The 15610-nt window shown below is 46.2% G+C and overlaps 1 pseudogene; it reads left to right on the top strand.

The window, feature by feature from the left end:
- The first annotated feature begins 10238 nt into the window (after window positions 1–10238).
- Window positions 10239–15275, top strand: LOC109780492 (disease resistance protein RGA5-like; annotated as a pseudogene).
- Window positions 15276–15610: the final 335 nt, after the last annotated feature.

Below are 15610 nucleotides of genomic sequence, written 5' to 3'. Positions count from 1 at the left end.
GGGAAAACCACACGCTCGCTCGCCTCGCCGGGCCGTGGCGAGGCGTACATGCGACATCCGGTCCGTCTCTTTGCAGGAGCAGCTTCCTTCTGCCATTTTATTTTTTAGAAACCGAGTCGGTCTGGGATTGTGATCGCGACACAATACCGCCTCTGGTCCTAATATATATATACAGCTACCGGCTACGGCCAGAGACACACAGAAAACACCTAGGGTTTTGCCTCATCTCACAACTTGCGCCACCGTCGTAGTCTACTCCATCCCAAACGCCGGCGTGCATCGGCGCGTGGGAGAGCAGGTCTCCGGAACCGTTCGTCTTTGCGATCCTGCACCGGGAGAGGACGAATTAGGATTTTGGGAAGCGCTGTGCGCGACTGCTCAAATTCGTCATCACGGGTCGTCTTCCGTCCAAGTCGGGCGGTGCTACTCATCGTGGTATTCATCGCCGTCGGCAGCAGATCGTCACCAACATCGTCATCAACACCGTCCCACCCATAATAGCTAACGATCAATACGTTCAACATCCTCTGTTCATGTCTGTCTCTACAGCTATTGTTACGTGTTTGCTGCTGTTATGCATGTCTTGTTGTTCTTCTAGTTTGCTAGATTATTGCATGCTAGTATCTCTTCTAGTCATGAATTATTTACTGGAATTAATCATGAACTTGTCTAATATTCCAACAATCCAAAAACTAATTATAGGCAATTTCCTGAGTTAACTATGGCTGTATTCGCTGATGCACTGAGGCCGGATAAGTTTACCGGTGTGCACTTTAAGAGGTGGCAGGTGAAGACCACGCTCTGGCTTACTGCTCTGAAAGTTTTCCACGTTAGTGTTGGTGCTCCAGAGGGAATGACTGACGAAGATCAGAGAAAATTCCAGGAAGCCAATACTATGTTTGTGGGATGCATTCTGAGTGTTCTTGCTGACCGTCTATGTGATGTGTACATGCACATAAATGACGGAAAGATTCTGTGGGATGCACTGAATGCAAAATTCGGTGCAACAGATGCAGGCAGTGAACTGTACATCATGGAGAGTTTTCATGACTACAAGATGGCGAATAACCGTTCTGTGTTTGAACAAGCTCATGAGATACAGTGCATTGTGAAGGAACTTGAACTCCTTAAATGTGTTCTACCCGACAAATTCGTGGCTGGGTGCATGATTGCAAAGTTGCCTCCTTCATGGAGGAATTTCGCCACAACTCTGAAGCATAAGAGACAGGAGATATCAGTTGAAAATCTGATTGCATCTCTTGATGTTGAAGAAAAAGCTCGTGCTAAAGATACTACTGAAAAAGGAGGTGAGGTTCAGCCTACTGCTAACATGATGCAGAGGTACCCATAGAACAAGAACAAAGGGAAGAACAAACCTGTTTTCAACAAGCCTACCAAGACTACTACCTTCAAGAAGAAGAAGTTCAACAAGGCTGAGCTAGAGCGCTACGCCTGTGGGAAGACCGGACCCTGAACGTGCAGACCGCAGAGGGAAAACAAGCTCCAAGACTGTCAACATGGTGACCGCTAGCAATACTGATGGGTATGGTAATTTACCTATTGTGCTTTCAATATTTCAATCATCTTCGTGGTGGATTGATTCGGTGCTAACGTTCATGTGTGTGCTGACATCTCCCTGTTTACTTCTTATCAGGTCGCAAGGGATTCTTCCGTCCTAATGGGGAATGGGTCACATGCTTCTGTTCGTGGCATTGGCACGGTGGATCTGAAGTTTACTTCGGGAAAGATCGTGCAACTAAGGAACGTGCAGCATGTCCCTACTATGAACCAGAATCTAGTTAGCGGCTCCCTTCTATGTCGAGATGGATTTAAGGTAGTTTTAGAGTCAAATAAAGTAATCGTGTCAAGATTTGGACAATTTATAGGAAAAGGCTATGAGTGCGGAGGCTTGTTCCGCTTTTCCCTTTCAGATTTTTGCAATAAGTCAATAAACCAAATTTGTGCTAGTGTTAATGATGATGCAAGTATTTGGCACTCTCGTTTATGTCATATTAATTTTGGTTTAATGTCTCGGCTATCCAGCATGAATTTAATTCCGAACTTCACAGTTGCCAAAGGTTCTAAGTGCCATAGTTGTGTGCAATCGAAGCAACCTCGAAAGCCTCATAAGGCTCCCGAAGAGAGAAACTTGGCACCTCTAGAACTCATACATTCTGATCTTTGTGAGATGAATGGTGTGTTGAAAAAAGCTGGAAAGAGATATTTCATGACTTTGATTGATGATGCGACTAGATTTTGCTATGTTTATTTGTTGCAAACTAAAGATGAAGCATTAGACTACTTTAAAATCTATAAAGCTGAAGTTGAAAATCAACTAGAGAGAAAGATCAAGCGTCTTAGGTCCGATCGTGGTGGAGAGTATTTTCCCAAAGTTTTTAATGAATTTTGTGAGGAACATGGTATTATTCATGAGAGGACGCCTCCCTATTCACCTCAATCAAATGGAGTGGCCGAGAGGAAAAACCGCACATTGACTGACTTGGTGAATGCCATGTTAAACACTGCTGGTTTATCTAAGGCTTGGCGGGGGGAGGCTCTATTGACTTCATGTCATGTCCTGAATAGAGTTCCCAACAATAATAAGGAGAAAACCCCTTATGAGGAGTGGGTTGGGAGAAAACCATCACTTTCTTATTTGCGCACTTGAGGACGTTTGGCAAAGGTCAATATTCCTATTCCTAAGAAACGCAAACTTGGACCAAAGACAGTGGATTGTGTCTTTCTAGGGTATGCTCAACGGAGCATTGCTTATAGGTTTTTAGTGGTAAAATCTAAAGTACCTGATATGCATGTTGATACTATAATGGAATCTCTGATGCAACATTTTTTGAGAACATATTTCCTATGAAAGATATGCATAGCATTGCTAGATTTTCTTCTGGGATAATTCCTGAATCTAGTACAACTGATGAATATTTCGAACAATCACATGAGGAAGTCCTTGAGAAGGATAACAATGAAGTTCCTATAAGGAACAAGAGACAAAGGATTGCAAAATCCTTTGGTGATGATTTCATTGTATACCTTGTGGACGACACACCCAAGACGATTGCAGAAGCATATGCATCTCCGGATGTAGATGATTGGAAAGAAGCTGTTCATAATGAGATGGACTCAATTCTTTCTAATGGAACTTGGGAACTAACTGATAGACCATATGGTTGTAAACCTGTGGGCTGTAAGTGGGTGTTCAAAAAGAAGCTAAAGCCTGATGGTACTATTGATAAGTACAAGGCGCGGCTAGTGGCCAAGGGCTACACTCAGAAAGAAGGCGAAGATTACTTTGACACCTATTCACCCGTTGCTAGAATGACCACCATTCGAGTGTTACTTTCCTTGGCTGCCTCTTATGGTCTTATCATTCATCAAATGGATGTAAAGACAGCTTTTCTCAATGGAGAGTTGGAAGAGGAGATCTATATGGATCAGCCTGACGGGTTTGTGGTAAAGGGTGAAGAGAGAAAGGTGTGCAAGTTGTTAAAATCTTTGTATGGTCTGAAACAGGCACCTAAGCAATGGCATCAGAAGTTTGAAAGAACTCTGACTTCTGCAGGATTTTTCATTAACGAGGCTGATAGGTGTGTTTACTATCGCCATGGTGGGGGAAATAGTGTCATATTATTTTTGTATGTGGACGACATACTGATCTTTGGTACAAACATTAATGCAATTAATGAGGTCAAGTCTTTGCTATCCAAAAGTTTTGACATGGAAGATCTGGGAGAAGCCGATGTAATTCTAAACATCAAACTTATTAAGGATGAGAGTGGGATTACATTAACGCAATCTCACTATGTTGAGAAGACCTTGAACCGATTTGGTTTTATGGATAGCAAGCCTTCTCCAACACCTTATGATCCCAGCGTGACACTCAGAAAGAACAAGAAAGAAACGAGAGATCAATTAAGATACTCTCAAATTGTCGGTTCACTCATGTACTTAGCTAGCGCTACAAGACCAGATATCTCTTTTGCTGTGAGCAAACTGAGTAGGTTCATGTCCAACCCGGGTGATGATCATTGGCATGCACTAGAAAGGGTCTTGCGCTATCTGAGAGGTACTATGAGTTACGGAATTACTTATTCAGGGCATCCTGCTGTGCTAGAAGGATATAGTGATTCAAATTGGATCTCCGATGTTGATGTACTCTACGCAACAAGTGGGTATGTATTTACTCATGATGGTGGCGCAGTGTCATGGAGGTCTTGCAAGCAAACCATATTGACGAGGTCAACTATGGAAGCAGAATTAACTCCTTTGGACACAGCTACTGTTGAGGCAGAATAGCTGAGTGAGCTCTTGATGGACTTGCCGGTTGTTGAAAAACCTGTACCGGCTATTCTTATGAATTGTGATAACCAAACGGTTATCGCTAAAGTGAACAATTCTAAAGATAATGCAAAGTCATCAAGACACGTGAAGAGACGTTTGAAGTCTGTCAGGAAGTTGAGAAACTCCGGAGTAATAACTGTTACGTATGTACAAACAGACAAAAACCTGGCAGATCCCTTTACAAAGGGACTATCACGAAATGTGATAGATATTGTATCGAGGGAGATGGGTATGAGACCCATAGATGTTACACCATAGTAGTAACCCAACCTTTGTGATCGGAGATCCCGTGAATTAGGATCTGGGAAGAACAAGCTATTGGTTAACTGAGGAGAGTAATAACTAATGATCGTCTCCAAGTGAAGATGCAAAACTCTCAGAGCTGTAAGGCTCAGATCTGTAAGGCAGGTTGGCAACATGCCTTAACGTGTTTCTATTGGCTATAATTAGCAAAGATGCTGTCCTACAGAGCAGTCTTGAAAGAACACACCTATATGGGTTCTGACTGTAAACGTCGCAGTCTATGAGATTTGGGTGATCTCTAGTAAGCTCACGAAGAGACCAGAGAGTATGACGTATAAGCTCCAAACCGCGGGGTAGCCTACTGGCGGTCAGGTACTGGTTAAGACTTTGAGTGAAACCTGTTCACACAAAACTAGCAATTCAAGGCATAGTTCATTGTCAAGTTGTGAATGGATGTAGCTTAAAGTTCTAGGCAGAAGTTCAACTTAACAGTCTCTGCTGAAACACTGCTATATTAAACAAGTGAGAGAAGGCAAATCTCTAAATGGGTATTTGAGATCTGGTGGGGGATTGTTAGAATTAATGGGCTAGGCCCATAGCAATTTCTGAAATCTCAAAGCCCATGTGTAAAATGGCAAGTGGTGGTGCTAAGTTTGGTCCCATCCCGGAAGTTGAAGAAGAGTCGGACCTCTTTATATAGTGGGTTCTCTCCACCACTCTAAGTGGTGTGTGAGAAGAGAAAGGGAAAACCACACGCGCGCGCTCGCTCGCCTCGCCTTGCCGGGCCGGGCCGGGGCGTGGCGTGGCGAGGCGAGCCGAGGCGGCGTGTACATGCGACATGCGCGTGAATGGTCCGCCGAAATCCGGTCCGTCTCCTTGCATGAGCGCAGCTTCCTTTTGCCGTTTTATTTTTTATGTCTTAGCAGACAAGTTTTTGATTTCTTGTCCGGTAAGTATACGAATTAGAAACCGAGTCGGTTTGGGATTGTGATCGCGACACAATACCGCCTCTGGTCCTAATATATATATACAGCTACCGGCTGCGACTAGAGACCCACAGAAAACACCTAGGGTTTTGCCTGATCTCACAACTTGCGCCGCCGTCGTAGTCTACTCCATCCCAAACGCCGGCGTGCATCGGCGCGTGGGAGAGCAGGTCTCCGGAACCATTCGTCTTTGCGATCCTGCACCGGGAGAGGACGAATTAGGTTTTTGGGATCGACTGCTCAAATTTGTCATCACGGGTCGTCTTCCGTCCAAGTCGGGCGGTGCTACTCATCGTCGTATTCATCGCCGTCAGCAGCAGATCGTCGCCGACATCGTCATCAACACCGTCGCACCCATAATAGCTAACGATCAGTACGTTCAACATTCTCTGTTCATGTCTGTCTCTACAGCTATTGTTACGTGTTTGCTTCTGTTATGCATGTCTTGTTGTTCTTCTAGTTTGCTAGATTATTGCATGCTAGTATCTCTTCATGAATTATTTACTGGAATTAATCATGAACTTGCCTAATATTCCAACAGGTACTTGGGAGCTGCATGCCCCTCGCGAGCCTTGTGCTGTTGCGGGCAGGGGTCGACATGTGCGTGGAAGTGGAACGACGCGCCATGCTCTGTTGTGGCCGAGCGCCTTCGCTCACGTGGTCGCGCCCTTGTCTTGTCCACCGTGCACCCCGCCACCGCCTCCTAGCCTTGCACATCAACTGCTCCTTGTAAGTTGTAAGTGTTGTACGCCAACGACACCCTGTCCTTGCAGGTCGCTGATCTGCTCTCAGCGGTGGCTTGGGTGTTCCCGGTGATGTTGATGAGACAGTGGCCCTAGGCCTCCCCGCCGGCTACCCACTCGCACGGCCTGGAGACGACCCATGTAGTCACCGGTCCAGCTGCACTCCAGCAGCACATTGCCGTCGGCGCGTTTCCTTCGCGACTGCCACACTAGTAGAAAACAGGGCTTTGGTCACAGGGCAGTATTCACATTAATCCCGGTTCAGTCACGAACCGGGACTAATGTGAGCATTGGTCCCGGTTCACCTGGGCCCTTTAGTCCCGGTTGGTGCCACGAACCGGGACTAAAGGGTGTGATGCCCATTAGTACCGGTTGGTGGCACCAACCGGGACTAAAGGTTAGACCTTTAGTCCCGGTTGGTGCCACCAACCGGTACTAATGGGCTTTGAGGTATTAGTACCGGTTCATGGCACGAACCGGTACTAAAGGTCCCATTTTCAAACTCTACCCCCCCCCCCGGTGGACCGCCTTTTCAGTTTTAGAAAAAACAAAAGAAAATGATGGAAATGTCAAAAAATAAAATAAAATAAGTTTCCCATGTGATATGTGGTCTAGTTGTTGGGAAAATTTACAAATATGAATTTCGACTTTATTTGCAAAATCTCTCTGGAATTTGTAAAATGGGCATAACTTTTGCATACGAACTCGGATGAAAAAGTTTTTTATATGAAAAATCATCTACTCGAAAAGTTACATCCGAATTTAACCGGGGGAACCCCGTTAAACATTTTCAAAATCCTCAAAAACCTAACAGAAAAAAAGTTACGGGGCTTTTAAGATCTAGAGTGGAAAAGATCGAAAAAATTTCAAACTTACTAGTGGCGCACCATTTGCTAGGTGCGCCACTAGTAACAGAAAAAATATAGTTTCAAAATTTTTTTTGGAAAAAATATGGTCAAATCTGGTCAAACTGTGGTCAAACAATGGTCAAACTAATTATTCTAGAATATTAGTGTTACTAAATAATTATTTCAGTTATTTTGAATTTTGGTCAAATCTGGTCAAACTGTGGTCAAACAATGGTCGAACTAATTATTCAAGAAATATTAGTGTTACTAAATAATTATTGTTTTAAAAAAAATAGTTTCAAACTCAAACAGTGAAATGTGTCACTTCATGCTCAAGCTAAATTCCTGAGGGTTAATAGGATTGACATCTTATTATTGTCAGGAAAACAACAAGTGCAGACTTGTAAACGAGGGAGAATAGAACCCGAAAGTTAAGCGTGCTCAGGCTGGGGGAGTGGGAGGATGGGTGACCGTTCGGGAAGTTAGATAATTTGGAATGATGAGGGGTGATTAGAGATTAGAGGATAAATTGAGCAGTGATGAGGGGTGGTGATTAGAGATTAGAGGTTAAAATAATTCAGAAATTTGAAAATAAAAAAATTCAAAAAAAAATCATAAAATTTTCTTTAGTGGCCGCGGCCTTTAGTCCCGGTTCAAAAAAACCGGGACTAAAGGGCCTTACCAACCGGGCCAAAAGCCCCTTTTTCTAGTAGTGCCATTGGGTAACCGCGGCATGATTCGAGGGGTCCGGCTGCTACTTCGCAGGATCCAAGGGTCTCCGGTGCCAAGCCACATAAGCCAACACTTTCAGCAGCATTTGGTGGACAATTGATTAATATGCAGATCAAGGTGAACTAACTACTATGCCAGAACACTTTCAGCACCACATAAGCCAACACTTTCGGCAGCATTTGCTGGACAATTGATTAATATGCAGATCAAGGTGAACTAACTACTATGCCAGAACACTTTCAGCACCACATAAGCCAACACTTTCAGCAGCATTTGGTCGACGATTGATACAGTCTGTCCAGTCACCATCTTTCATACATTGGTCAGATTTTACCTACAATGCAGCATTATATGACTTGTTATTAAACTCTGAATTCAAGAGCAAATGCTGGGAAGAAGGAAACTAAGTAAGTGCAAGGCGTAGTAATACCTAATCAGAAGATGCCAGCAATCCTCGCAAGATATGGCAAAGGAACATGGGTGCAAACTGGAAGGCTGGTGCACATCTGTAACTCATGTCCATGCTCATCTACTTTCAGCGCAACTGTGGTGGTGCACCGATCCAAGCTTCTAATGATGGTCAGAGAGTGAAAGCCAGCGGGTGTTTGTAGCTGCATACCAAATGGCTCGATCTCGCCTATGCGGCACTCCAACATCAAGCTCGTTGTCTCTTGTTTCGTCTCTCTGAAAAGGATCTGCTTGTCACCATCAACATGTGAGCCTATTACCCTTCCACTGGCTCTTGGTGTACAGTCCTGTCCTTTGTCCATCCTTTCACTCGCTTTGATCCTGCACACAACGTGTAGTTCAATTACTATCATCCTACCTACAACTACAACGGTGCCTCATGGGAATCAACAGAGAAATAGGCACACACCCAAACAATAAGAAAATGGCATTGATGTCTGGAACAGGCACATATAAGAGGTACTGCCTTATGCTGCTCACGACCACAGGCGCTACTGCTGCTGTAACTCTAGCGGACTGATGATAGGAAATACGTAGAACCCGAGCCATTATACTGCTCTTCAATCGTGAGCCGGCCAATGGGGTAATTTCGATGGCAAAGCATGATGTGAAAAGCAGCACGAGTACTCTTGATGTAGATAGCCGTGCAAGTGTGCGAGCATGACATGAGTTCACACACAAAACCACGGACAAGCACATCTCCAGTGTGACGCCATGGCAGCGGCAATGCGGGAGCAGAAGCTGCAATCATCACAGTTGCATCAATTAGATTAACAACACAGAATTAAGCTAGGCAACCGATGGGGAACAAGTGCTCGAGCCTCTTACGTGGTGAGATGATGTGGCATGTGAGCTCCCAAGCAATGAAGGCATTGTGATTGTGCGGCAAGGCCTGTGCCCATTGCAATTTGTTTGTACCGAAATCCATGCAGTAGATGTAATCATCCAATCAAAAGCAGGCAGTGGAAGGAGCAGTTGGGTCAAGGAGAAGGAGGGTGGGCAGTATGGCAGGCAGCCTCGTCCTGGCGTAGCCCTCACTTGCCCATATGTCGGCGAAGCGGGCCTCCTCGGATTTCTTCCGTGCCCAGCCGGTCCGGTTGGCCTGAATATCCCACGTGCTTATCCTCGAAGGACCGTCACCGATGCGCGAGAGCTCAACATACCTGATGCGGGAACCGCTCACGCACACGGCGCGCCGTCCCTCGATGGCGGGATGATGGTCGAAGCTGAGGGCGCTTCCGTGCGGCAGCTCGACGAAGCGCAGCGTCGGCGTGCTGTCGGAGGGGTCGCAGCAGACGAGTCCCCAGGCGAGGTCGGCCCACCACAGCTTGCCAGAGTGGGAGAGGACGCCGTGTCGACCCCATGCGCGGCAGGAGTGATCCTTGGGCATGTGGAGCGGCTTCTCCTTCCATTCCCCGTCCTCGGTGGTGAAGGTGATCATCCTGGCGCGGTGGGCGTTCGAGACGGCCTGCAGCTCCGCGACGACGAACTGACGAAGCCAGCGGCGGTGCCTGGCGCTGGGGTCATCCCGATGCTGGTGAGGGCCGTGATCTGGTGCACGGGCGGCTTGCGGGGAGGGAGGGCGGTGATGCTTGCCGCGGGCGCGTCCTTGGCCACGGAGACGATGCAGAGGTCCGGGTAGGCGCCGGGCTTGCGGAAGGCCACCAGGAGCGCACCCAGCTTGTCTGCGGAGAGGACGAGCGGCTCCCCTTGCGGGATGGAGGAGTTGAGGCGGTCCATCGGAAGGCGTCGACGGCGACGGCGGCGTCGTGGAAGCGGGGAACCCGCTCGAGGATCAACCAGGGCGGATTGGGAGCCATGGCAGGCTGATTGGTAGGGTGGGAGCGAGGGAGAGGGGTGGGGGAATGTGGCATTCGGGATGTGGATGCTTGGAGAAGAGGGAAGAGAGCCGGGTGTTTGAATTTGATGTTGGGGATGAGCGCTGCTCTCTGTCGTCCTCCTCCTCCTCCTCCTCCTCGTCTGTTGGTAGAGTTTGCCGCCAGCTAAGAGGCGCCGGCGTCGTATGTGGACTGGGCCGGGCCTCGCCCTCGCCCGGATTTGGCTCAGCTTCTTTCCGTTACAAGAATGGCGGCCCACTTCAGAAGGGTACTTTCGTCCGTCTGTCCCTCTCTCCCCTCTCGCTCGCTCTCACCGCCCGCCGCCGCCGCCGCCGCCGATCCGGAATCGCGACCGCCGCCGCCTCGCCGTGCGTCATCGGGCCGGAGCAGTCTCGCCTCTCTCGGTTTTGTTTATTAAGCCAAACTTCCATCTCGTACAGGAAATCCATAACTCCGTGCTAACAACTGTTAGTTTGCTATTAGTAGAAGACGTTTGTGAATGAGTGAAAATGGTAGCATAGAACGTGCTGAGGTGCTCCAGCAATACCGCACAGATGCGCCTCAAGATGAGTTTACTCGTGGTTATATGAAAGCAATGTTTTCTCAGGTTGGATGGAGACAAGACATCATTGCCCTGTAAAATCAGGTCCCTTGTTATGTAACATTATTGAAATTATCTGTTGTACATTTTCTAATAGAAGTAAAAAATTCTGTTTGAATTTTGGTTGCTTGACAGACATGCTCCTCCCAAGGTTCAGATTCTCCTGTATAATTCTTTCTGTAATTTCAAGTTGGCAAGAGTCTCCCCCTCGACGAGATGGTCTAATGTGGTTATTGATGCCTTAGATTAGGGAAAATGTGAAGTTGTGTGGTATGGAGTAAGTGCATAGCTTGAGCCTTTCTTTTAGGGCTCATTTGGTTGGGATCCCCTCGCACAACAGGGAAATAGCCCTGCTACTCCCTCCTCCTCATTATCTAAGGAGTATTAGCTTATGCTTTTCCAAAAAGTTCCAAAATCTAAGGCGTTTAGCTCTCCACACGCCACTTTGTCTCTCTCGTGCGGTTAGACTGCCTGCCACGAGTTTTTTCTGCACCTATCGTGTGTCTCGTACGGCTAACTGTCTAACGAATTGTTATGAGCGCACTAGAGTTAGTATATATTCTGTTTTTCTTTTTCTGAACTGGAACACCTTGCGTTTATTATCACTCAGGACACTCCAAGTCAGCGGCCACAGCACCAGTTACAACGTTCGGGAGATTTATCAGCCACTCATACTGGCTCCCTAGATTGCGGCTTTCCCCAATACTAGCTAACTCATGAGCTGGCCTATTGCAAGCACGGGGACAGAAACACAACACTCCACTCACTAAAAGCAAACTGCAGGAGGAATTTTATCTCACGGAAGACAACAGCCGGCCCAGGTGTGATCGGTCCATCGTGGCCACTCGGCTACATGTGTTAATCACCATGAAACGAAACTCCAGTTCGCTTGCCCTCTGCTTCTTATGATTAGCCTTAGCCTTGTTCCTTTCCGTCCACCATATATAGCCACAAGAGGCAAATAGTCTTGAGCATTTCCTCCTCCCGCAAGCTGAAGTTGCACTCTAGGATACAGTGCGACAACGGCCAGGACAGCAGTTTTTGGCGTGTCTCCTCCAGACCAGACCACAAGAACGCCACATCGTCTGTCTTCGGCAAATAACACAGCTAGTGTCAAGTTCTACCCCTATTCGTTCGACATTCCTTGGTGATTACAGAGTTTAAGCCACATCCCCGCTCCTCTTCAGATCCTGTTGAACTCTCACCTCTCTGCCGAGTGCTCTGTCGCTGCAGCCTGCAGGATCTCAACATGAACTTTGTAGGCAGACCGGACGGAAACAGGCCCTTGTTATCACATTGCCATGCCAGGAAATCCTCAGGTGCTAAAAAATTGGGATCTTCAGAATTAGATTGGCCTCTTCTTCATTGAAAGTCTGTCTCACTCATCAACTGCACATCCCAGGTATGAGAAACTGGGTCCATAAGTTCCACCATTTAGGTAAGGAGTGTGCCCCCACGAGGTGTTCTTGGGAATCCAACCGCCCCATATGGGAGCCACGGGTCCTGCCAAATTATGATATTCTCGCCATCACCCACCCTCCAAACCATTTCTTGTTTGATCACCTCCACTCCCTGGAGAATACTTCGCCACATATAACTGATGCCCGGCGTTGGCACCGCTGACAGCAGGTCCCCATCCGGATAATATTTAGCACCAAGAACGCGGGCACAAAGTGAGCCCGGGGCTTGGAGTGGTCGCCATACTTGCCAGGCCAACATGGCAATATTGAAAGAGTGGAGATCCCTGAAACCTAACCCACCTTGTTCCTTCGGCAAAGTCATCCTTTCCCACCCCACCCAGTGCTGTTTTTGCTCATCATCCTGTTGCGCCCACCAAAATCTGCATATCATGTGGCTAATACTTTCACAGAGTCCCCTCGTCAAATTAAAGCAGGCCATGCCGTAGGTAGGAATAGCTTGCACCACCGTTTTTATCAAAATTTCTTTGCCCTTCTTTGATAGGAGCACATGCAAATACGTTGCCTTCCCATGTACGCGGCCAAATAATCCCTAGAATGCACGTTCAGCAGCCCTGTAGCGTCCTGGACCGATCACTGTAAGCCCATGTGCTTGTAGGTGTTTTAGCCCATCACGGATGAGCCATGCAAGGGCACCCCTACGCACCCATAAAAAAGTTTGCTAGCTAACTACTCCCTCCGTTCCTAAATATAAGTCTTTGTAAAGATTCCACTATGGACTACATAAGAAGCAAAATGAGTGAATCTACACTCTAAAATGCATCTACATACATCCGTATGTGGTCCATAGTGGAATCTCTACAAAGACTTATACTCCCTCCGTCCCAAAATTCTTGTCTTAGATTTGTCTAGATACGGGTGTATCTAATACTAAAATGTGACTTGATACATCCGTATTTAGACAAATCTAAAACAAAAATTTTAGGACGGAGGGAGTATTTAGGAACGGAGGGAGTACTATATGGCCAGTTAATTAACTGGCCTTTAGCCTATTAATCAATACTCATTTTTAAATCACATCAAGTGATGACGAAGGTCACGGCCGGGCACTCCTTGCTCCATAACAAATTCCTGACTTCTCCTCAACTTATTAGGAAAAAGATAAAAAAAAATATTGGTACAAATTATCATCATTCAACTCTTTTTTTTCCGTACCATTTGTGGTACAAAATCTCATCAAACAGTTCGAGAATAAGTCCACATCCCAGAACAAGATGCAGACCGTACTCTGAATTTTCTGGAGATACATCATCGTCTTCGAGATCAACTACTCCATGATCTTGTGAAACATATGTTGATCCAAAATGGAAAGCAAGGAGTTTAATTTTTGAATTGCACACTTGAAATTAATTTTATGTTTAAACTATGTATTTCCACTACAAACATATGTTATTTACATGTGATATTCATGTGTATGGATTCAAGGGTTTTGATATGAGAAGCGTGGTTGTTCAGTAGGACATTTGAGGAGCCGTCCAGCATTGTACGGGGTCGCGCTAAGGTGCATCTGCGGACATTTAGGGACAAAAATTTCCCAAGTCCGGCTGTAGACGCTCTAACTAGCATATGCATTGCATCCTGCTTTTACTTCGAAATATTAACTTGATGTTTTTTTCCCTTACACAATTGTTTGTACTTTTCCTGTGTATAATGTATTTATATGTACATAAAGAATTCCTAGTTAATTGTATTATGTGCAAACCATCATACGAGGATTGTTTTTGATAAGCCGACCTGTATGTTGTGCATACTTTGGCAATTAACAATCTGTTTGCCCGTTTTATTGTGTTCTTTGCAAAAACAAAAATAACACAACTCCTGGAATAAGATATTCACAAACTCCCTGTACTTGAAAACATCATAATGTTCATGTCTTCATGATGACTTCTGCTAGGTAAACACGTCAGCTGTGACATCAATTACTCCAATCTAAAAAATTCTAGATGTGCATTTTATTAGTTTTGCCATGTAGTCTACTAAAATGGCATGTGTGGTCTGCTTATTGTTTGGTATTTCTAGTTGGTAGGTTTCTATTACTAGCTTCTCTCATGTACTCCGATGGATTTGCTTTCATTCTAGATATTTCTTTCTAACAATGTGCTTGCTGATAGCAGCGGGGCTACAGGAGAATCAAAGCAGGGGCCAAAGAGAAAATATGCATCTTTGGGGGTGGAGGGGGGCGGGTTATGAGCAGGCTTCTAAAAACTTTTTGCTTCACTAAATATGCTAAGGCTATCAGGGGAGGGGGCAGCGCCCCCCTCGGAACTACATGTAGGTCTGCCACTTTCATCCTTGGTTTCCTTTGGCGTCGAGTTTCTTGGCTTGGTCGCATTGTCGTCCACCCCCTCTCTGGTTAGTACAAGAAGCTCACGGGGTGCGGAAGCAGGCCTCCTACCTCAAAGACGATCTCGGCACCAGGAAAGCTCTCCTTGACAGGATGGAGCTAATGGATAAGCTTGATCCCTCGACAAAAAACTGGCAGGACCATGTCAGGGAGATGCCCTGATATGGAGAACTGCATAAACGAGTTGATGCGTGACACTGAAGGTGCCCATGCAAATGCAGGATTTGTAAACAAGATGGCTCAGTGCCTCAGGAGTTTGGGGATACAACATCAGATTACCAACCGGATCGAGGAGGTCAAAGTTCTCATGGTGGAGGTAAATGCTCCTCATGATAGATGCAAGATTGATGAGTGAATCAATTCAAGTCTTGACATTGTGGTTTGGATTCCCGGATGTCGACGATCTACATGGAGGTAGCAGGTCTTGTTGGTGTTGATGGCCTAAGAGAAGAGCTTGTCAGTTTGTTGACAGATTCTCAGAAGAAACTCAAAGTGGTTTCCATCATGGGGTTTGGAGGTTTGGGTAAAATTACAGTTGCCAAACAAGTGTATGATGAGATTGGGGGCAATTTAACTGTAAGACATTTGTCTCACTCTCCCAAAGACCAGATGTGAAAAGCCTTCTCACACGCGTAAAATGAAGGCTAGGGATGGAGGACCCTTCCCATGCACGAGCTATAAGACATGATTTACCGGCTTAGAGAACATCTTAAGCATCTTTTTTTGCTTCAATAAATATGATTGGGCTATGGGGGGGGGGGGGCAGCGCCCCCCTCGGAACTACATGTAGCTCTACCTCTTGTTGTTGACCTTTTATCCTAGATTCCCTTTGGCGTCGAGTTTCTTGGCTTGGTTGCATTGCCCTCCACCCCCTCTCTGGTTTCGATGCGAGACACATGAAGGGAACTAAACTCGATCAAGATGGGAGCGAGTGTGATGACGGGGGTGATGAATCCGCTCCTGGGAAAGCTCACCA

Source organism: Aegilops tauschii, chromosome 3, assembly GCF_002575655.3.
Source record: "Aegilops tauschii subsp. strangulata cultivar AL8/78 chromosome 3, Aet v6.0, whole genome shotgun sequence".
Lineage (NCBI taxonomy): Eukaryota > Viridiplantae > Streptophyta > Magnoliopsida > Poales > Poaceae > Aegilops > Aegilops tauschii.
Note: the sequence above shows the minus strand (reverse complement) of the source record. Positions and strands in the feature narration are given on the sequence as shown.